A 23,770-nucleotide genomic window follows, 5' to 3' on the forward strand; every position below is an offset into this window, starting at 1 on the left:
TCCCGCACATGCTGAACACACATGGCCCAGGAGCAAACACCCAGAGACGGCCCCTCGTCCGTCCACCAGCAAGTCAGGGCCACACAGCCAAGAGTGGGGAAAAAGCCAGAGACATCCTGCCCGGGCTGGATCCCAGCCACAGCCCCCAACCGTGAGACCTTGGGCACGGCGTCCACCCTCTCTGGGCCTCAGTTTCCTCATTGGGACACGGGTCATAAAAGTACCTACTCTTACAGGTGTGTTTTAAGGATTACGTAAGAATTTCACTAAGACGCTTAGCGCTGGGCTAGCATCCAGAGAGCAGTCCATGAACACTGGCTATCGCTTCAGAGATGAGAGCTGAGAACCCGGAGGGGACGTCTGTACTCGGACCAGAAGGAGCCACAGACCCGGTTCTGCCTCCCTCACCGAGCTGGTTCCCTGGGGGCACAGGACAACCGTACAACGTGAGCAGCAGTCAAGCACAGATTTCCCCAACAAGAATTCAACAAGCCCATGCAGCTTTAAAGCAGCCCGGGGCTGAGACGACAGCCAAGATTCCTGGGTTTTCTGTTTCCGAAAGGTCTGCTGAGCAAAGTACGGACTCTACCGATCTCTCTGGAAGATCAGCTACCAACAGAAAGTAACGGTAAAGGAGAGATTTTCTGGTTTACACGCAGCCACCATCCGTGGACGCTGTGGCCTCCCGCGAGGGAGGAGCCCCGCTTCCAGCACAGGTCAGCGCTCCCGGAGCAGTGCACGCAGGGCGCGCTGCACGAGGCCTCAGGTGCCCCGGGAGAGGACACGGGGGCCGGCGATCGGTCCCCGCGCCGACAGCGCCTGGACAGCGACCTGCCCCCACGGCCCCCCCGCGCGGTGGAGCCCCTCACCGGGTGAAACGCAGATCCCCTTCTCTCCCTGCCCCAGCACACGGGGGCCGGAGGACGTGGCAGACAGGCCACTGCTCGCCACGCGCCGAGGCTCAACGTTCTGAGACGACCCCGGACAGCAAGTCACTAGGCCACGCAGCACGGCACTCCGTGGTTCCACCACAGGACTCGGAAAACCCTGGACAAGCTCCGTAAAAGAGTTAATCGCGCTGAATCTGTACCTTACCTTCAGTCGAGCCTTTTGTTTAGACCCCAGCAGCCCCTCCAGAGCCGGGTCTCCCGGGACAGTGAGCCCGGGACAGTGGAGGAAAGTCCAGCCGGGCCCCGCTGGTGCCCACTGATGAGGACTCTGTCGCCCCGCCCCGACATCTGGTTTCTATTTCATACCCATGTTGTCACATTACATAACCAGCAGATGATACGCGGGATCACCACAGACTCCATCTCCAGACTCGCGGAGAACGCCCCAGAACCGGGTCTCCGTTGGGCGGTGAGTGCCCCCTGGAAGCCGCGGGGCCGAGCTTTAACTCCGCGCGCACAGCAAATGCCCGCGGAAGATGCGAGGCAGCCCTGCTCGGACCTGGGACCTCGCATGTAAACTGAGTTCCACTCCTAATCTCTTCTTCCCGTTCCACATGCAAATGTGAGGACGCCATAAGTTATCTGTGGCCAGGGGTTGGTTTTCCAGACCTCGGCCTCGGAGATTGCAGGGAAGGGGAAGTGGCCGTCCGCTGGGCAACAGAGGATCCGAATGAGAAAGGGCCGGGAGCCCCCGCCAGCAAGGGGAGGGGTGGGGTCCACAGGGCGGGGGGAGGAGACACGCTTCTGGCATGCGGAGCTCTGGAGCCACACTGGGGAGCAGACCCTCCGCGGCTGACACGAGAGGCAGCAAGGATTCCACGCGCACTCCAGGCCGTGGAGGTTGTGACGGCTGGCGTGCGAGCAAGGAGCCCCCCCACCCCGGGCTGCCTTCTCCACCCGCCCGAGCCACCAGGCGGGCCAGGGTCAAGCACAAGGGTGCCAGGGGCACCCGGTATCTGCAAGGTCGCCTGGAGTGGCCCAGCAGCTGTGGCCAAGGAGGGTCAGACCCCAGGGTGGAGGTCCCCCATCTGGCAGCACCTAAGAGGCTTCATGCAGGGCAGAAATCAAACCACTAAGCCACAGAAAGTCTCCTCAGCTAAGTGGCCCAGGGCCATCACCAGCCTCCTGGCAAACCGTTCTGCACAAGGGGAAGTGAGAATGTAGAACCTTCTCTTACTGATACACAGCAGTGGCAAAGCCAACTTGATTGGTAAGAAGAAACCCGAGGGACCAGTGCACCTGGCGGTCTGGTCCGGGCAGAAGCCCCAGGGCTACCACACGTGGCCCAGGCCGAGGCCACGGCCCCACACACAGAAGCCCTCAGATGTGGAAGGACAGCGGTGGTGTTCAGGGGACTTCAGATTTCCCTCTCCTCGCTGCTTCCAGGGGCAGCAGATGTTTGTGGAGGAAGAGCTATTTCAGGGGCAACACTTAGCAGGCAAGGGCCCGGTCCGGTCCCCCCGGGAGTGCAAGGTCACGGAGGGCCTGCGGCTGGCGCCGGAGGAAGGCCTGGCTACTGACCAGCACGTTCCTTGAGCCCCGTGGGCAGAGGCTCAGAAGGCCAGGCCCAGGAAACGGTGTTGGGCAGCCACGCACAGGCAGGGCCATCTCTCTGCCCCCCGCGGCACGTGAAGGGGGACACGCAAAGAGAGGCCCCAGACAAAACACAAGGCCTGTGACTCACCCTAACACCATAGAGCTGACAAGGTGCACGTGCGTAAGGAGCGCAGCCACGGAGGACATTATGGAGCCCCACGCGGCGACGGCCACGCCCCCAGCTAACTGGTAAGGGCCTTCTGGAACAGGTCCTCTAAATGGATCCGCGTTTTCCTAACCTGGGGGAGGGTCCTACGTGGTGCACAGCCGGGCCGTCTTTTGCTTGTTGGGGTGATCGGGTTAGGGCAGCCTCAAAGGGAACAACAGAGAAGAGCCAACCTACGCCAGCAAGGGAGGCCGGCCAGGGTCTCCTGGGAGCCCCCGAAAACACGCCTTTCTCCAAAGCAGACACACGGGTGAAAAGCTCTGACTGGCCACCCGACTCACCGCCGCCCCGCTGCAGGTCCGAACACACTGCCAAGGCCATGGCCACTGGCCACTCAAGAAAAGGAACCCTGTCTTTAACCTGCCTGAGCCCTATTACTGGGCCAACAGACTGTCCTACGTGAAGAAACGCCTATAAACGTTCCGTGGATGCCTACACTGTCCGCTGCCGGTAGGTCTGCTGAACGACGTGCGATTTCACTCAAAGCTCCTCGATCGTTGCCAACTGTTTGCAGGTTCTGGTCTTATGGACATCTCTGTCCAGGGGCAGTCAGACCAAAACAAAGGAAAGCCCCCCCAGAAGCAAATCAGTAAATGACCCTCTTCCCCTCACGAACAGGGCCCCCAGGGAGCTTTGCAGGCCTGGAGGGCACGGGAGCACCTGTTCGAGCGTTGGGTCAACCGCAGACTCGTGCCTTAAAACCACAGCGCGGGAAGATGGGACGGCCCGAAGCGGCTGAGGGGCCAGAGCAGCAAACCCCGCCCCAAGCGGCGTGCCCCGCCCTTCCCGTCCAGCTCCCCCTCCCAGGCTCTCCTGGGCCCTCCCCACTGACTGGGAGGGCCCAGGTCTGACCCCAGTGGCAGTGTCTGCGTGTTAGCTGGCGTGGCCACAGACACGCTCTTCCTCTCCGCTCCCGCCTCCTCCAGGTTCAGATTCGTCATCTGATTCGGTAAAAGTCTGGCTCTGTCGGTTGCCAAGGTTGAAGGCCACACCTGTACCCACAATAAGGAGGATTGGCTGGAAAGCCCCCGGGGCAGCTCCTGGAAACTGGAGGACCCCCCCCCCCCACCGCCATGCCTCTTTAGAAAAGCGGGCTCCGGGCACCTCAGGAGCCTGGGGGACCAGCATCAACAAGCGTCCAAGGCCTGTGGACCGCTGGCCGGCCCACCCGCCCGCCCGCCCGCTTCCCGCGGCAGCTCCCCAGACACCGGCAGCCAGCAGACACGAAGGGGGCTCCTGCCCCAGCTCCGGTCTGGAGGATTCCCAGAGCAGAGCACTGCCGCTGGTGTCCCCACCCAAGGCCACAATTCCTCCCCTGAGGTGGGGGGTGCACCCCTATCAAAATAAAGACCGAAAAAAAATTAATAAATAAGCAAAGAGAGAAGAAGCCAGTGTCCGAGCCTTCCTCGAGGACGCTAGAGGAGACAGAGCCTACGGGCCAGGTCCCCAGGAAAAGGTGCCCCTGGGCACTGCCGGGAGCTGAGCCTGAGCAGGGCCACCAGGCAGCCTCAGGGCCTCGGGACAAAGGTGACAGCCACTGGCATCCACCTCCACTTGTCCTCAAACAGCCACTAAGGGAACGGGTGCCCGTCGGGTTGCATTACAAGCCAATCCCACCATCCTCCCTGCCACGGACGCCAGGGGGGTTCAGCCACGTTAACAAAAAAGCGTGCGGCACGGGGTAGCTGTCTGGCCCTGGCTCTTTCTGCCAGGTCGAGCGGCAGTAGTTCTGTTTCACAAAGGAGGAGACAGAATCTGCCGGGGCGTCGCAGCGCCGGGCCCCGCCCCGAGCTCCCTGTGCTCCTGGGCAGCGGGGTGCCCGTTCTCCCACTGGGCACCCGCACGGCATGCGAGCGAAAGACGACCAGACCCCTCGGCACGCTCGTTTCCACCATGTCGCGACGTCTGGCACCGGCCGAGCAGCGCGGCCCAGCCGGGCGGTGTGGGCGGTCAGGCAAGTGGCCACACGCGGCCCCGGCGGCAGGATGAAGTGTCCTTGGCCGGCGTCAGCTGTCCCCATCCACAGACACGCAACACCCGGCGTCTCGTTCTCGTCTCCGGGAAACGGAGAAGCCTGGGTGTCGCCGGCAGGTGCACAATGACAGATTCGAGAGAGGAAGGGACACTGGACACCGAGGACTCCGTTGGAACACAGGCCCCAGCCCACGCGTACAGGGAAGGGCTGTGTAATTCTCTCCAGGCGACGGGCAGAGGGGAGCACCGTGGGCGAGGGCGGCCCGGCCCCGCCCAAATCACACGCACAGTTACACAAGTGACAGGACTCCTGTTCCCGTTTGAAACAAACATTCAAGCGTATCCTTTAAACTTCACTGCACACAAAATTCCCATGCTGAGACTTTCTAACAAGCCCCCAGCAGCTTCCCCCCCAGGGGGAGGCACCCGGGGGACCGTGGGCAGGGCCAACCACGCCCCACGGGCCCCTCCGGAGCCTAAAGAGCTCAGAAAGGACTACCTACGTGTTCCCCCAGAGCGGAGATCCCCCCAAGCATCCACGTGATGTGCTCACTGCTCAACACAAGTCCTAAGGAAAACTCCAAAGTCACGAAAATCATAAACAGATATTCTCAGCTTGGACGTGAGGGATCTTCGCGGTAAGATAAAATCATCACCATCAGTCAAAAGGCTCCAGACCCCGGCACACGCTCGCTGCTGGCCTAACCCCACCGCGAGCAGGCTGCACCGTGGGCTGGGGCTGGATAGCAGACCCGCAGGCCAGCGTGCGTGGGGCCGGAGAGGCTCCCTCTCACCTAAGCAGCCCCAGGGCCGTCACTGCGCCCTCTGCCCTGGGCTCCGAGTCCACGCGGGTACGACAAGAGACGCCACCATCCCTCCCCCGCGGGCAGGGAGGAGGCAAGCAAGCCCCTGTCTGCAGCCGGCACACGCCCCGCGTGGAACCTGCGTGGAACCCGGCACGGCGCGTGCGTCTGCGCCTGTGGTCACCGAGGGGTCAAACACAGGCACACGTACACACACAGGCACACATACGCGATTTTACATTCTGCCCTTCCTTCCTCCATTACTGAGGCGGCCAAGGCCAGATATCAAAATCCAGGAGTAAAAACTTCCCGTCGTCCTCCATTCTAAAGCAAACGCTTGACTGTCATTTACAGTTTTGCTAAGAAAGATGACCCACTCTACTGCTCAGAGGAAAAATTCGTACTTTTCCTTGTGTCCAACTACATTAAAACTTTCACATCTGCCTTCTATAAAAATGAAAGCAGCTGCTGGGGCAAGGACTGCGACGTGTTTGCCAGCATGGCCCAAGGACGTGCCGCTCCTCTTCCTGGGACAGTCCCTCGGGGCGCTCACCCCTCACTCAGCACCTCAGCACGGACGACACGAATCCGCGGCCTGTCCGTCTGCTCTGGCCCCACACATGCCGCCTGGAGAAAGGGGCACAGGGCTTCAGCGGGAGGCAGGGCCCCTGGGCCAAGGCCCGGGCAGGTGGCCTTAGGCAAACTGCGACCCCTTGGGCTTCTTCCTCTGCAGAACAAAGCTGCTGACTTGGAGGACAGAGGCCCTCAGAGCCGGCAGGCGCTCTCTGCACCCCCGCGCTCCTCGCCGACGGGGCCGCGGGGCAAGCAGACGGGAGGACTCATCCCAGGAAGACGCATCCGGTGGTGGCCCTCGCCCAGCACACCGAGGGCGCCCACGGGCCGGGGGCTAAAGGAGGCTGGTGGTAAGAAATCCTTCGCCCAGCCTCAACCTGTGCGCACGGGAACGTGAGGGCAGGGAGGCTGGACGCCCTCCTACCGGCACACAGACATGCTTACTTAGCAACGGGGTCTGGCTTCTGCCTGAACTCATGTTGTAATTTTAAATATACTGTTAACGGAAGAAGTGCTTGACAAGACCAGAGGACATAAATGTCCCCGCAGCAGCCAGCGTGCAAGGACGGGCTCAGGCAAAGCCCAAGACGCGATCGCACCCTGGGCGCGTCCTCTGACGGCAGAGAGCCGGGCGCTGAAGCAAGGAGCCACCCGGCCCTGCCTCGGCCCCGCTTCACGTCAGGGCGGGGCTGTTAGCACAGAGCTCTGACAGGCGGCACGGACCGTCACAAGCTTTCCAGGGGCAGTGGCGGTTAGAAATTACCCGCAGTTTTCCACGTCACTTAGCGGATGTGGCTGCTCAGGCCTCAGCATCCCCTGCCCCCCAGATCTGCCAGCCTCTCCGCCTGAAATCGGGGGAGACAAAGTTGGTCTCCTGTGAAAACACGCGCCCTCAAAAGAAAGCCAGCTCACCGTGGCAAGAGAAGCCTCGGACTCCGGCAGTGCGGTGTCCAGTTCTCACAACCTCCTCTAAACACAGCTGAGGGGTCAGAAGGGCAAGGAAGCCCTCAGAAGGCAAGACCTCGAGGAGGCCGAGTCAGACAGGAAACGGCACGGACACCGGGGCCCATCCTGCGGCTGCCACCCGACTTGGCCACAGCTCGCTGGTCACGGTAAAGGCCACCTGGGCCAGGAGACCAAGGCGGGGGCTGAGCCGGGGGGGGGGGGGGGGGACAGTGGACCCCCGTCGGGGAAGGTGGCGAACATCCCTGTGGAAGGGACACAGCCGTGCCCAGACCAGACACTGGCTGGGAGAGCAGATCAAGGAAGGAGACGCCCCTGGGGGCCCCCGACCATGGATCAGCGGGCAGGGCTTTGGGGGAGACCCCGCCCAGCCCCAAGACCGGACAGACACCGCGGCAAATACGTCCTCAAGTGCATCCAAGGCGAGGCGGCCCGGGCCTGTGCTGCGCTAGCCCTAGGCAGACACAGACACACATCCCCTCCCCTGATGGGCACGCCATCAACCCCAAAAGAATGTCTGCAAAACATTACGAGGCATAAAGTCACAATCTAAAATCACAAAGCAGGGGAAAGGCCAGGAGTGGAAGCCAGGCCAGCACAGACTTCAGTTACAGGAAAATCTGATCTGGCCACAAAATACATCTCGACAGCAGGCGTGAAGAAACGAACGGGGTCATCCAGGGAGGAGGTGAGTGCCTGTCGGGGACCACTGCTCAGCAGCTGCACAGCCCTGGATCCTCTAATCGCTCTCTGTGCCTCAGTCTGCCCCCTGCCAAAGTGGGACAGTAAGAGCCACAACCTGCCCCCTGGAGTAAACGAGATTATGTATCACCTGTTATCACTAATATCAAAAGCGGTCAGGCCCGTCCGAAGATGAAATAAAAAACTGTTGAATAATTAAAAACTAAATGAGTGAATTGAATAACCAGTTGGCGAGGGCTGAAGAGAGAACTGGTGAGCAGTCAAACAGCACGGAGGAAACAACCAGGAAGGAAAGACACACGGTGAAGAGTACGCGGGGAGACGGAGGGCGGGGAGGCAGCCTGACCGCGCTAATCCGAGGGCGGCAGCGGGAGAGACGCGGCCAGCAGACGCACACGAGGGTCACGAACACTGTCAGAACAGGCCGAGAGCCCAGCCTGACGTTGAACCCCCCTGGGAGCCCCTGTGCCGGAGACGGTGCGGGACGGGCACACGAGCAGACAGACGGAGCAGCGAGGGACACGGAGGAGGTGTTTACCCGACGGTGCTGGGACGACCGGGTAGCCACCGGGAAAAGACAGAATTAGATCCAAACCGAACACATGCACCAAGGACCTAGCTGTAAAGAATGAACAAAACAGGGGGGTTCCTTTTGCTCGGGGGACAGAGGAAAGCTTTGTGACCGCAACTCAACAGCCAGAAGCAGTTAAAGAAACAAAGAGAAAGAAAGAACCAAATGGGGAGGGGGGTGCTTTTACATGGCAAAGAAGCACCATAAAGCATTCGAAAACACAGTTGACAAACTGGAGGCAAGTATTTGCAATAGATCTCACAGATAAAAACTAATATTCCTGATGTACAAAGAACTCTTAAAAATTGTGGGAATAATGACCAAGCTCCTGATAGAAAAAGAGGCCAAAGGCATAAAGACAGAAAAAGGCCCTCACCCTGAGATTCCATTTCTTATCTGCCAGACTGGCAAAAAGTAACATTCTCTGCTCTGCAAAACGGTGTGGGAGGGGGCGCTCGGGCCTCAAGGGTGGGAACACGGAAGCAAACTGGTCCAAGCTCTACACGGGCAAATTTGGCAAAATCGAGCCCAACTGCATCTCTGCACATCTTCTGCAGGTGCAGCCCGTATACGAGCTGCTAAAGCAAGCTTTCTCTGTAGGTGAAGTCTGAAGACACAGGTCCCGCGGAGGATGGGACGTGGGCACGAGGTTATTCGAGTGCAGAACCTGCTAGCCACCCAAACTCAGGAGAGGGGCTCCGTGGAGGGATGGCTGGGCCTCCGGGACCTTCCGGGACCTGCTCTGGTGCGGAAAGACCGCGTGCCAGAGAGCCGCCTGTCTGATGTTCCTTTGGTGTGAGAGAGAATCCAAAATAAAGTACATGTATTTGCTTGACTGTCCAGAAGGCAAATCTGGAAAGCGAGGGCGGGGCTGGGGGCGGCCACAGGCCAGGCAGGGATACCACTGGTTTCAAGAACGGCACTCGTGTCTCATGCGCTCAAAAATAAAAGAAGTGAGATAAAGAAAGCATGAGGAGGGTAATAAAAGGGAATACAAATAGAAACAAATGAACCGAACCACATTTCAAGTGAGTAACACAACTGCACAGGGCAGGGGCCGGGGGGTAGGGCTGTCCCAAGAGGCGTTGGGACCCGGCATTCAGACTGCATTTGGACCATGTGCCCCAGACAAATCCTGAACTCCGGCTAGCGGGCTTCTTTCTTACAGAGGCCCAGATGAACAGTTTCTGAGCCAATAAGTACGTGCATTACAGAAACCGGAAGCCCAGTTTCCCACCGTGGGAGGAGGGTGACCATCGAAGAGAGGGGGTGGTCCGTCGACCCCGTGAGGCTGGACCGGAATTAGAAGTACCAGGGTGAGCTCCGCAGTTTACGTGTCTACGCGGAACGAGATGGGGGGGCGGGGCGTGTGCCCACGGACACGCGTGCATCTCCCCACTCCACCTGCCCACGGCACGTGGAAACAGCAGACGCACCAGCGTGCACACCGGGCTTTCTACATACTGGGTCCTGAGAGACAGCAGCACGCTTCCTTGGAGGAAGGGCCGACTCCAGGTGCGCGGCATGGAAGGTGCACACGGGGAGGCCAGACTACCTTCCCATATCAGAAAGGGGGGGGGGGAATAAATAAGGAAGGAAGGAAACCTTTTCTGTAGAGGAGGAAGCCAACCACCGCGTGTAACGAGAATGACCGCACTAGAAGACCACCTCTCAGCCGCCATCGTCACCAGAACGGATGCAGGTAAGAATCGGCCATGGCTGCTGGGAAGCTAGGGGCCACCACTGTCACAGCAACGGAGTCACCCACGGCTGCTGAAGCTGGGGCACCACTGTCCATCACAGTAACAGACGCAGGCAAGAACCGTCTATGGCTGCTGAAGCCAGAGGTGAGTGCTCAGGAAACAACAGGGTATCAGCACAGTTGCAGAGCATCTCACACGAGATACTCATCAACTATAAAGGGAAGCAGAGGGGCGTCTGGGTGGCTCAGGTGGCTAAGTGGCCGACTGTTGATTTCAGCTCTGGTCATGACCTCACGGTTCCTGAGCTCGAGCCCCAAGTCAGGCTCTGTGCTGACGGTGCAGAACCTGCTTGGGGTTGTCTCCCTCTCTCTCTGCCCCTCTCCTGCTTGCTCTTTATCTCTCTCAAAGTAAATAAAATTAAACTTAAAAAAAAAGGGGGGGGGAGTATAGTAACTTTACAGGGGAGAAGCCCGGTGCCACCACCGTAACCAAGCGGTCAGGGCCAGCATCCCCAGAAACGGGACCTCTGGGCAGCTGGAACCTCACACGGGATGTGCAGAGAATAGAGCATCAGTGAGCGGGGCCCTGAACCGTCCTCCAAAGTAGTTCTGTTTAAAAAAATCATTAAAACATACGGTGTGGTTTCACTTATATACACAGCTCAAAACCCTACAAGACGAAACTCATACTGTTGAGGAACGTGCTCATGTGTATTTCTTTAAGCCAAGGAATGACAAGCACAAACGCGAATGCTCTGAGAAGGGCCTCCGTCTCCCGGAGCGGAGCGGAGACACTGGAAAGATGCCCACAGGGTCTAGGTACATGTATTCATTACGAGATGAATACCGATTAAATTCAGAATAAACGTGTGGAAAAAAAAGAGGACGACAAAGCGGGCCAGGAGAATGATAAAGCATCACAAAAACTAAATGTGAATTGAACTGCCCAGAGCAGAGCACTGAGCGCCACCGGCGCTGATGAGGACACAGCCGAGTCCCGCCCACTGTGCTGACGAGGAGACAGGAAACGTAACCTGTAACCTGCGAGGCTTCCGTCAGCCAGAAGTCTGGAACTTAAGAGCGTCGAAACCATCAACGTGGTTCTTGAACTTTTCTACGAATGAATGGCAAATACAAAATGGATGGATTGTAGTGAGTTTCTTTACGGAGTCTTTTCGGCTTTTGTGTCCATCTACATTGGTTTTCCTCACCCTAAAGAAATTGCCGGCATCTGAGACGATACTGACACATGTGTTAAGGCCCCTGTCGCTGTTAGCGCCTCTAGACTTTTCCGGCCGTGGGGAAGCTTATTGCCGCTTCCCAATGATCCCTCACCTACTCATAGGAACTATGTGTTTCCTCCCAATTTAGAGATTTCTTAACTAAATTATGAAAATGACTTACCTTTCTTCTTGAACATTCTCCTGTACTCACGTGACCGCCGTAGTTCCCACTGAACGATGACACTCCTGGTGACAAACAACCATAGAATGTGCTCTCACGCTCTTTCCCCGCAACGTTCCGTTCAGCGCTTTTATCTCTGTTCGTAAGTAAAGTTTGCTGATAATTTTTGGGTTTTTTTGTTGTTTCCTACACGTTCTACAATGAGGCACTTTCACCCACAAAGTTAGTTAACACTTTCTGAGGGTTGGAAGCCAGGAGAAAGGACGCCACGCCAACCTGAGACAACGCGGAGCGCTCCCTAAAGGAGTAGGCACTTTATGACACATCCAGTCCCAAGCCCACGCGAGTCCCCCGTTGCGTTCAGTCGAGACACTGGATGGTACGGATGCTCTGGCACACTTCCGAGGGCAGCGAGCTACCTTTCTAGCTAAATGCCGAGAACCCTTCCTTCCAGGTGACCTTGCCTCCTGCTCCCGCAGAAGCCTGACTGCTCGCACTGTGCCCAGGTCCCTTCGTGTGGCAGCCCACGGGACCCGCCTCCTCGCCGCTGACGGACCTGTGCCCTAGGCCAAACGGCCCTGCGAGCCTCCGGCCCACTTCCGTTGGGACAGGTGCAGGCCACAGAGGCTGCACTTGAAGTTTCCAAGAACAGTGTGAATTCTCACTTTTACGGCAACAATGAAAGCGTTCATTTACTGAGACTGTTTCTATCCAAATTTCCCATTGGATGTATTTCTTCTTTGGTCTTGGATGTCTCTTGGCTCTTCCGGTTCGTTTTCTTTGTTACTCGACACTTTTAACATTGCCATCATTTATTTTCGGCATTTGCCTGACAGTTTGGGGTCAGAAGAAGTGTCCTAAAGGTCCGTACTAGTCTACGGTCTTTCCTAAAGTCTGGGTATTTGCAGACTGACAAACGTTAAGTGAGACCAAAAATTCTAGCATATTCATTCTTCATCAGCTACAATTTATTTACACAAGTCATAGTGATTTATAATTAAATGTAACATAAATACAACGTGTATATAAAAAAACTCAATTGTTTTAAACAACTTTAACTCCCACTCAGCGGTGTCCGTGGGCTGGAGGGGGCTCAGCACGTGGCTCATCCTTGAGCCTGCCTGCCCACCAAGGCGGAGCCCAACCCCCCAATCTCCCCCGGGCCCCGACCCCACGCAGGTACACCCCCGCCCCCATAAGACTGACCCTTCCCCATGACAGCACATCCCTCCTCCTCAGGGCCTGAGGGTCAGAACACCAGGGATAAAGTGATGTCAAGTGCTTTTAAAATATAGATGCCTATCAACACTAGAGGGCTTGGAACAGCAGTTCCCATAATTTTTAGTCTCGGGGCCCCTCTACCCTCTTGAAAATTACTGAAGACACGGGGCCCCTCGGTGGCTCAGCGGTTAGGCAACCGACTTGATTTCAGTTCAGGTGCTGCTCTCAGGATCTGTGAGCTCGAGCCCTGCATCAGCCTCCGCGCTGACAGCACAGAGCTTGGTTGGAATCCTCTCTCCTTCTCTCTCTCTCTCTCTCTCTCAAAATAAATAGAAGACATTTTAAAAAAGCTTCAAAAACAATTCCTGGGGACCCCAGAGGGCGTTGCTTAGGTGGCTATACCTATCAGCAGTTGCCATATTACTCGTTAAAACTGAGATTTTTTTTTAAATGTTCACTTAGTTCATTTGAAAATAATAGTGTCACTGAACGTTAACATAAATTACCTATTTTTATGCAAACACAAGTACCTTTTCCAAAAACACAAAACGATTAGTGAGCAGGGTGGTGCTGTTTCCGTCTGTAAGCATCTGTGGGGTCTGGTTCAGGCCGTTAGTGGGACTGTCACACCTGCTTTGGTGCGCCGTCCAACGGGACAGGTTGCTCAGGCAGAAGAGACAAAGGTGGCCCAGCTCACAGGGACGCGGCCGGAGGGGGAGCGGGGTCCCAGGCTGCAGGGCCTGCGGGCTTTCTGGATCAGTAGCACCAGGGCCCCGGGCCGGGACATTCAGTCACCTGCAGGGCGGCCGTGACCCTGGCCAGCAAGCTCCGGGGATCCAGCAGCATCGGGGCAGCACCACGAGGGCTCCCGACCCCGCCCAAGTCTGCGACATCAGGACCTGGTCACGTGGAAAGGCCCAAGCCCTCCCCAATGTTGACATGTGTCATTAGACAACGGTGGGGGGGGGGGGTGCACAGGCTCCCAAATTCCCATTTCCACTTAAGAGCCAGAATGTCACTGCCGGCCACACACACCGTCAGCTGTTTTCCTTAAAGGGACAGCCTAGCGCCGTCTTTAAGAAAGTGTCTGGCAAGTGCCCAGGCGTGAACACCCACAGGTTACCTGTCAGTTACCCCTTGGTAACTTGGACACAGTCGGTGTCCGCGGAAGAAGCACGCATCGGGCGGGCCGAGGACACCAGCCCGTCCCACCTGGGCACATGGAGCACTCGAAGACGCGTACCTCCAGGGCGGAGACGCAAATACCTCATGAAAGGAATAACCGCCCCGCCTCATCAAGAACATTCCCAGGAGAAAGTGGCTGGGTCCGTGTGCATGCCAGGCAGCGTGGCCCGAGGCCTGTGTGGCCCCGCAGCCCTGCCCGCCGCCTGCCCGCCACCAGGACAGGCGCTCGGTCAGCTCGGCGAGAAGGCTGCATCTCGTCCTCTGACCAATACAGCTCAGGCCACCTGACGTGCCCCGGGGACCCCAGGGGCCCAGCGGCCACACCTCGAGCGTGGTTCATTTAGCAGAGAAGTACAATAAAGCATAACACACTCCACAAAGGTAAAGACCGGGATCCCCGAGCGAGGTGAAAAGAGGAGGCCGCTGGCTAAAGTAAAAGGTTACGTGGAAAAGAAAACGGGGTGGTCACGGCTTACTACCCGGAGGGGAGGCCAGGTCAAGATCAGGCTGATGTCGGTCTCCACAACCTTGTTCAATAGCGCCACCGGGCCCAGCGCAAGCTCTCGAGCACAGTCTGCAGCCCGGCCCTGCGCTCCGTCCTGCCCGAGAGGCGCTCCCTGGCCTGGACACGCCCACACAGGTCACCTCACGGACAGGTGGCCCTGCTGTCACTCACGCCCCTCCCTGGAGTTAAACTACGCCGAGCACCCAGGCGTGTACTGTGAAAACTGAGACGTCACCGTCCTGGTCGAAGCCCCTCAGAGCCATCAGCGAACTGCTTCTTCCCCCGAACAAGCTCTTACTTCCCACCCCGCTTCACCGTCACCAGCGACACCTGAAATCACACGAGGTTCAGAGGCGGGAAACCGTGACGCTTAAGAGCACAAACCGCCTGGCAGAGTTCCTTGGGCAGACGACATCCTTCCTCAGCACCTCAGTTTTCTCACCTGGAAAAGGGGGATACCGTAGGGATCATGAGCCCACTCCTGGGCCGTTACAAGAATTAAATCCGCAAACGCGTAGAGGGCACGTAGAAAAAGCGTCAGTTACAGCACAGACTCACTCAACGTTAGCTATTTTTACTGTGACACAGTTATTTACTTGCCTACTGTGTGACGTTCCCAGGAGCGCAGGTGACACCGGGCGGGACTTGCCCCGTGTGGTTCACCAGCAGAGCCTGGTGCTTAGGACAGCCGGGCACACAAGACAGGCTCGATCAGTGTCCCTCGATCAAAGGAGTGAGGTGGGGACAGCAGCAGCAGAGGAAGGCTCTGGGACATTTCTGGACTTTCCCTCTGCCCTGGTGCGGGGCCGCCCCACTCCAGCAGCCGGGCCGGTCTCCTGACCCCATCCCCCACAGCCCCACACCTGGGACGGACAGACTCCTGCGGACGTCTCCTCTCTGTCTCTCAGGAAGGAACCCTGAGACCAGCTGCTGCCGGGCATCAGAGCGGAATCCTCACGCACAGCCGGGGGCCGCACGGCCGCTCACATCTGAGGGGTGGCCTGGTGACATGTGTCACTCGCGTGTGTCCCAACAATGCCATTTGTGAGCATTTATCCCGATAAAACGAGAATAATAAAAGCCATCAGCCACAAATGCAAAGATGGAGGTCTAAGAACGTCCCACCGAAGTATATTTACTACAGTCTAAAACCCTGAGGTCCCTCTAGTAGAGGACCTTTAAGTACTGAAATAGTACACAGCCATCCCCACGCCCGCTTGGTTCCGCGGCACACACGGCAGGTGTGGGTACAGGTGTGCATGTGCGCACAGAGGCCCAGGTGGAGAGTCGAGACGCAGTTTAACGCGAGTCTTCTCAGAGCTGTCCCCTCAGCCACCCGTAGGCCACTGGGGCCAGGAGGGTGTTTCCTTTTCTTTCCTGTATCTTTCGGCCTTGTCCGAATATGAGACTACCTTAACTTTTAAAATCAGGGGGAGGAACGTGTCTTCCCATTTACTGAATAAACCGTTTTCACAAACGCAAAATCAACGACTGGCCCGTCCTCTGAAAGTCTGGTCTGCGCAAGAACCACTTCTGAGTGCTGACCTCGGACCTCTCTCGCGGGTTCCTCCCGAGCCCGGACTGGAGGAGCAGGCAGGCCCGGGAACAGCGCTACAGGAAACCGGGTATTTGAGGAATATCTCCAAGCACAAGTAAGAAGATTCTAAACTTCGAACCCCAACCAGCCGTGCAAAGGCAAAACCCCAACCACGACGAGCCGAAAGAAACGTGGCCCGGAGGCGTCCCACGAGAAATGTGCCTCCGCCACCACCCATCGCTGTGGCCCCGACACGGAGGTCCACACCACACGCTCCGCGAGACAGAAACGCTGTTAACAGAGCGAAAACTCAAAGCAAGAGGACAAGAGCCACCTGGGTCTTTAAGCAGTTGCCATTAAATACAGAGCAGTGGTGCTTGAACACGTTGAAATAGAAGAAATCAATCCTGCAAAGCCCACTGTCATTGTGTATTTGCCCTGGCAGGTGCTGGGCAAAACCCAGGCGTCTGCGTGTGCCAGAGGCAGCTTCCGACTCACCAACGTTTGTAACGGCACAATTCAAAACAGCCAAAGAGTACAGACAACCCGCAAGTCCATCAATGGCGAAACGGACGACACATGGTCACCCACACAATGGAGTATTATCCGGCCTTAAAAAGAAAGGAAATTCTGACATTTGCTACATCATGGATGACCTTGAAATGCTATGTCAGGAGACACACAAGGACAAACATGTTCTGATTCCACCTGTGGGACCCCAAGAACAGACAAACTCATAGAGGCAGAAAGAATCCAGAGGTTTCTCGAGGCTGGGGGTGCAGGGCTGGGGAGTTAGTGTTTAGTGGGCACAGAGTTTCTGTTTGGGAAGGTGAGAAAGTTCTGGGGACGGATAATAACACGGATTAGACAACACTGTTTACGTACTCAGTGCCCCCGAACCATACACTTAAACATACCTAAAATGCTCAATTTTATGTTGTTTGTATTTCACAACAACAGAAGCACCGTGAACAGAGAAATTAGAAGGCCTGTCAGTCATCCCCGTGTCAGCAGAGAGGAAGGGACTGCTTTATTAAGTAAGTGATACAGAAGAAGCTTCAAGAAGTAACAAATGAAAAGAGCAACCAGTTGAGAAAAATCGACAGAAGGCAGCGTTCCTTAAAACCTGCACGGTTTACTCAGGGGCTCCTGGGCCTCTCCACCGAGCGCCCCCCGCAGCTTGCTTGCGCTCCGTCCCCAGAGCACCACGAGCACAACACCTGAGGACTCTCCCAACGGCGACGCGGGGCAGGTGAGCGGTCCGCACACCAGCCCCCATCACACAGAAGACACCCCCTCCCACCACAATGTTCCTAAAGAGAAGCCAACTCAAACCCACAGACTCCACCTTCTCAAGCCCTGTGAGTTCAAACGCAAGACACAAAGAACAAGGGAGACCACATCACTCGCTCATGGTTCCTAGCAATCTGCACCTGTTTCTGGAAAACACCACGCTTTGACTAGAGCTGTAACGATTCACTAACGGCCTTCCCGAGCAAATGTTTCAGACTTTCCGATACGCAGAGCCCCAAGGCAGCGGCAGGCGCTGCAGGCTGGCCCAGTGCTGGCTCTGCCCTCACCAGCCGCCGGTTTCTTCAAGCACACGGCTTAGCCTCACCGTCCCTGCCTGGGACAGAGGACAGAGGTAGCGCCCGGCCCACTGAGATGAGCTCCTGGCATGAATGAAGCGAGCTTAGCCCTCGTACGCATCCTCTCCTTCCCGAGGGAACAGGGGACACAGCACAGATGCGGGGTGGCCCTCCCTCCCATCCTGCGCTAGAATAGAATAGACAGAATATACCCCGGGTCCAAGACACCTGCTCTCCGGCCGCTCTGCGGAGCCCGGTCCTCAGCGAGCAAGGCTCGGATCGCAGCTGCTCAACTAGAATAGAGCAGACTCCTCTCAGTTTTACGCAGAAGGTAATATTATCAACGCCTCTGATGTTTGTCGTTTATGACTCTTCCTTAAAATTCTGATCCTGACCACAGCTTGCGTGCACAGGCTAAAAACAAGCAGAAACCAAAGACCCTGAAAGCAGTCAGCTCAGCTCCCCGGCCGGATGTGGACTCGGTCTTGGGGGTCGCCGTTCCATCTATGGGCGCTGGAACAACACCCCAAAGCATGCCCTGTGCCCTGCAGGGACCCAGAGCAACCCCATGGCCAAGTTCAAGGGCACGGCCAAGTCCCAGCCAGTTCCTTCCTGACCCTAGCGAGCATCCCGGGATGGCCAGCTGCACACTGCCTGATACAGCGTGGCTGCTACCGGCCGCCCCGCGGGCCACACAGCCGTCGTTTCTCCCCCTGAAGGTCCGTGGAGGCCCGGCCCAGACCCCATCCACGAGGCCCTCGCTACGCGTCCCTCACCATCTGCCAGCTGCTGCCTCCTGGAGGTATCCTCTCACGTGCCCAGTGGGAAAGCGGGCTCCTCGCAAACACCCGGGAAGCCAGGGGTTTGCGTCACCCACCTGTGGCAGGGCTCCACCACCCCTGGCCGGCTGCCCAAACCACCCATGAGAAAACCTGAGGCAAGTTCTTTCTCCCCATAACCCAGGAGGAGCCGTGACGCAGGGGCGTTCTGTTCAGTTCCGGCCACCGCACGCTGACCCGTAAACTGAGGGCCGTGGGGACAGCAGTTACTTGTCTGTGACCCGGGCAGAGCCTGCAAAGGGCCTCAGATGGAAAGGCCTCCACCGAGGCGGGTCCGGCTGCAGGCAGCCCGGCGGCTCTCTGGAGCTGTTCCGTGCTGCCGACGGAGTGGGACAGAGTGTCGCGGGAAGCCTGAGGGCCCCACACGCGAGGGGTGGGCCGCACGACCTCGGGGAGTCCCAGAGGGGCCGAGACAACGTTCTGAAACCGCCCGCGCAGGGCCTTTCTAAAGGTCACAGGAGACCTGCTGGAAGAAGGCAAAGGTCCCCCACGACGGGGACACGGGAAGCGGGAGGAGGACACACGGACCTCCCAGTAAACAGAGCACATCTGTGCAGCGCGCCCGCCAGCTCAGCGTCCTGGAGAAGGGCTCCTCCCAGAACACGACGGATCGAGCCAGGCGGGCGGGCCGGGGGTCAGGAGCCTGGTGTTTACGTCCGATCCAGACAGCGGAGGGTTTATGACGACGTTTACTGACGCAAGAGCGCCCCGCTGCCGCTCGCCAGAAATTAATCAGGGGAAGAGGAATTCTTTTTAAGAAACCACTTGGCGGCCACTGCCCCGCCTGAAAGGCCGAGTGTAAGCTGAGCTCCTCCTCTGGGCCCGGGCCGCCAGGGAGCAGCAGCACACCCGGGACTCACGGGCCACGGGCCCGGGGCTCAGGCAGGGCACACGCGCCGGGGAAACGAGGGCCCCAGGCCCCCCAGAACGGGGGTGAAGAGTCCGGTTGCGGGGCCCGCCCCCCGCCCCACACCATTAACCACAGCTCCCCAAACAGAAGCCAGGGGCGCGCACCTGCCCTCTCCGGGCCCAGGCCACTCCGGAAGGCCTCACCGTGACGGTCTGAGTGGACCCCAGCCAGCTGGCCAGACCCTGCGGAGACTTTCCCATTGGAATAACGGGGGCCCCCAAGCTCTGCCATCTGTTGGTAAAATCTCTTTCGTAAGAGTCCTGTTTTATCATCAGTCACCAGAGGGCAAAACCCTACAACACACAGGTCTGATCCTGGTCCATCACGTGGGTTCAGCAGAGCCTCCCCGCGGGCCGGGCCGGGCCGTGTACCCAGAGCGGCAGGCTTCTCTCTCTCTCCGGCCGTGTCCTCTGCATCCCTGCACTCACAGGGCTCCCTGCTCACTTACCCCCCCCCCCGCCCCCGCCCCTGCACAGCCTGTGCCCTGAGCAGCCAGCCACTGCGGGTGGAGACCATTCAGCAAGGTCATGGGCTGGGGGAGGGTGGCTGACGCGTGCAAACACCCCTCCTCAAATCTGCTTCCTGAAATGATGTCAGAGCCATCCTGAAATCTCAAACGTGGGAACACCGTCAAACAAGGTATTAACATTTGTCAGAAAGGGCAGGAGTCTGACAGCACCGACAAAGCTGAAACTTGCCAGATGCTCTGGGACTGGTTCTGGGATTTGGGAGGTTCTGGATTCCCATAAGGATGACAGCAGCGGACATCCTGGGCACGACCGGGCCCTGGCGACGTGCCTGCCTCACGCAACCCTCCCAACATCAGTCGGTGAAGCCTCTCGTGTCCTGGGTTTTCAGAGAAGGAGACCAAGCCCAGAGGGAGGGTCTCTGAGCCCTGGGGGAGGGGCTGGGGGTGGAGGCTGGGCAGTCCACCTGCAGAGGCGGCATGTGATGAGCAAAGGGGGGAAATCTCAGGCAGGGCACTGTGAGTGGTCCTGACTCTGGCCCCGTGCCCCCACCTGTCAACCTGCACACCGACGACCTTGCTCCACGGCGCTGGCTGTGAGGACGTCACTGAGAAGGGGCAGTGGCAGCTACGGGACAGGCGCTCGTGTCACGCCGAGATCTGCCGGAGCGTCACCGTCTGGCTCAGAAAGGACGCACACAGGACCATCGCCCCGCGGCACCGCGGTCAAGCAGGCACTGCCTCTGCCGTCGCTCACTAACGACCCACTAACTCCTAGCTACTCGAGAGAGGCCCCCAAGTCACGATGTCATGGGGGCCGCACCCACCACCGCGGACACTGGCAGGGGAGCAAGGGAGGCAGGACTGGCGCAGGCTGCGGCTCCCCGGGCCACAGGTGGGAGCTCAGCTGCAGGGGTGACTATTCCCTGGACCGAGGCCCCCAAGACACCGCGGGGAGGGGGCAGGTCCCGGGCCCGTGCTCCAAAGGGCCCCTGAGTCTGAGAGGAGGCACCGGGAACGATCAAGCGCAGCGAGCGACAGCCGCTGATCCTGCCTAGTCACAAAGGCCTGACCGAGGACTCCCGTGAGCCCTGCCAGCTGCCGGAGACAGGCCTCAGTGCCCGCCCGCGCATCCAGGGCCGCGGAAGGCACCGGGCAGAAGGGCATCTAAGCAGCCATGCCTGAGTCCTGCCTCCGTGACCAGCGTCCCCTCCCACCACTCGGCGTCTACTCTCCATCGGCAAGGGAGACAGACCGCCATGAACCCTGCGGAGCGCCAAGTGTTTCCAAGTCAGCCAGACTTCACGCTGTGTGTGTTTTGTTATCTCGAAGGAGGATGCACATTCCGGAAACCATCTTACAGCAGCGCTGAGATGGTCTTCTGGTCATAAGGCCTCACCTCCTGCGGGGAGAAGAAAAGCCTGGCTTCCTTAAAAGTAAGCAATCTGTAATTCCACTTGAAAGTGAAATTGTACTTACTTTTAAATGATTTGAATTAGTGCTTACATGAACATAATGTACTTCCAAACGCAACAGACCAAGCATGGTATTTATGACCTAACTATGTCATGTGAAATGCACGAGTTACAAAACAGAAAAGGTAAATTTTAATGTGGAAAAAGAGTCCCCCCCAAAGCCCCCCCCCACTAAAAAAATCATTGAAAAGGAGAAGCTGTGTTACCCTCTGACCCCCCAGGATGAAAATGTGCCAGCCTCTGGCTTACTTCCAACCTTCTGGCCTTGGCTTCCACTCGAACATGAGGATCATGGAATCTCGGGGGAAGGGGAAGAACGAAGACACCATTGAATACAGCCCCCCGCCCCCAAAGCATGATGAAAATGAGGCCGAGAGAGACGTGGGGACACACTCGAGCTCTGCCCTGTCCGGAGGGAAACCTGATGCCGGCACAGTCATGACACGGAAGGCACGAGCAGCAAAGGCCTACAAATTCTTCCCCAGACCGAATCCACAATGAGCTCTGCGTCTGTATTGTGGGAAAAAACACAACTTGGTGAAACCAAGGCAGGAGGGGGCGGGGGAGGGCAGGCTGGCAGGAAGCGTCCCACAAGTGCACGGTGCGCCCAGATCTGCCAGACTTCGCCATTTATAAGGTGGGACGGAAACCAGCTCGTGAAATACCGGAGTTAAAGTGCTGTGAGAGCAGCTCGCGGTGCAGATAAATTTCGGGCACACTAAGACGCGCCAGCAGCTGTCTGACCACAACATAAAGATCAATACGGCCCGCTCGGTCACCTGGGAAACCTAAATAAGAACCAACGTGGACGGGGCGGGGGGGATAAACATCTCGATGGTGACACTGGGAACACGCTACTAGCACTGACACGTTAATCTCACCCCCCACTCTGCCCACGGCAGACCAGCTTACGGCACACTAACCTCTCAGCCAAGGCCGGGGAGGCCTGGCTGACGACGGTGCTCCACGCACGCACCGTGAAAGCTTCCGAATCAGAGCGCTACTGAGGCAGCAAGGACTGCAGGGGCCAACGCGTGAGAGGAAGAAAGCGAGGGGAGGGCGTATTTGCGCCCGTGTCTCCCCCAGAGGCGTGCGCTCACCCCGGAGGGTGCGGAGCTGAGCAGACTCTGGGGAAAGGACATGGGGTCAGAGCCTGCCAAGGCGGAGGCAGGTACTAGGAGTAAGGAGAGGAAGGGCTCCTCGCATACCAGGAGTCAGGACGAGGAGAACTCGGCTGGCCCTCGCGGACACCGAAATCAGACGGTGCATGAAAATAAAATGGTTCTTCCAACAAGAGAGTGTAAAATTCTAAATCTAGATGGGCTTAAAATAGCTTCAAATATTCAAAAGCAACAGACAGAACTAACAGGAGGAAGACCACTAACCCACGATCACAGCGGGGTGTTTAAATACCACTCATGGCAACTGGCACAAAAAGGGGGCCACAGACCAGTGGAGTGGGGCAGGGGGCGGGGAGGGGGGGGCCGAGCACCGCCAGCAGCGTGCTTGATGCGCTCGACGGCGACCTAGAGGCTCAAGTCTTCCTGGCATACTCTCTGATCACATACACGAAACAGACAAAATCGACCACACGGCAGCAAAGCAAACCTCACGGAATTTTCAAAAATTGAAATTATTATACACAGGAAATTCAGCAACCAAGGTGAAATTGAACTGGAAATCAATAACAAAGGCAAGATAATAAGAAATTCACAAAAAGGTAAAATGAAGAAAGACCTTCTTAAATAACCCCTGGATCCAAGAAGAAATCCAAAGGGACATTAGATATCATTCTAAGCTGAATTATAATAAAAAATGACACAGCAAAATGCTCGCGCAATCCTGCTAAAGCCATATAGGTTAAAATTATAGCCTTACATCCATGTATTACAAAAGAACGTCTGGAAAAACAAAAACAAAAACAACAACAACTCAGTGACCTAAACACTTCATTAAAAACAAAACAAAACAACAACCAAAAAACAAAACAAAAAACGCAAAATAAATCCAAAGAATAAAAGGAAGCAATGGGAAGAGCAGAAATTGATTTCTTAATCCAATAGAGATAATCAAGAAAACTAAACATGGCAGCTGAAAACTATTAATAATCAAAAAGGAGACGTCAAAACATTGCAAAGATAATGCAAAAGTATTTAAACAACTTTATACAATACACTTAAAAATTCAGACGGAATGAAAAAAATTCTTTGGAAAAACCAAACACATTAAAACTGACACGAGAAAAAACGGAAAATCTGAATAGTCCTGCATCCATGGAGGGTACAATTTACAAATGTTCTTACAAAGAAAACAGGTTCTGAGACCGAGAAAACTCCAGGGCAGCTTCACCAGTATCTTCTTCCAAATAACATCAATCTCATATAAACTCTTCAGGAGAATTTAAGAGCGGCCGGCAAACTATGGCTTGGAAGCCAAATACAATCTGTGGCCCGATTTTGCACAATCTGCTAAGAAAGACTGGTCTTTACATTTTTAAATGGCTGTTTACAAAAATTTAAAGAAGAAAAATACATAAGAGAAGCCATATGTGGTCCACAAAGCCTAAAATGTTTACCATCTGACTCTTTAAAGAAAAACTCTGTCCGCCCCAGGATGAGACAAAAAGGAACCAGCTTACC

The 23,770-nt window shown here is 56.8% G+C and overlaps 1 protein-coding gene across 6 annotated transcripts in view; it reads right to left on the reverse strand.

The window, feature by feature from the left end:
* Positions 1-23,770, reverse strand: part of HDAC4 (histone deacetylase 4) — a 289,488-nt gene that overhangs the window by 213,171 nt on the left and 52,547 nt on the right. Inside the window, exon 1 of one of the 6 annotated variants that reach the window (XM_053216032.1) lies at positions 1,096-3,396. The exons of the other annotated variants lie outside the window; for them this stretch is intronic. The gene's annotated coding sequence lies outside the window, so the exon portion shown is untranslated. Of the gene's footprint in view, positions 1-1,095; positions 3,397-23,770 lie in introns of those variants that run through there. 6 annotated transcript variants of the gene reach the window in all.

This window comes from Acinonyx jubatus, chromosome C1, assembly GCF_027475565.1.
Source record: "Acinonyx jubatus isolate Ajub_Pintada_27869175 chromosome C1, VMU_Ajub_asm_v1.0, whole genome shotgun sequence".
NCBI lineage: Eukaryota > Metazoa > Chordata > Mammalia > Carnivora > Felidae > Acinonyx > Acinonyx jubatus.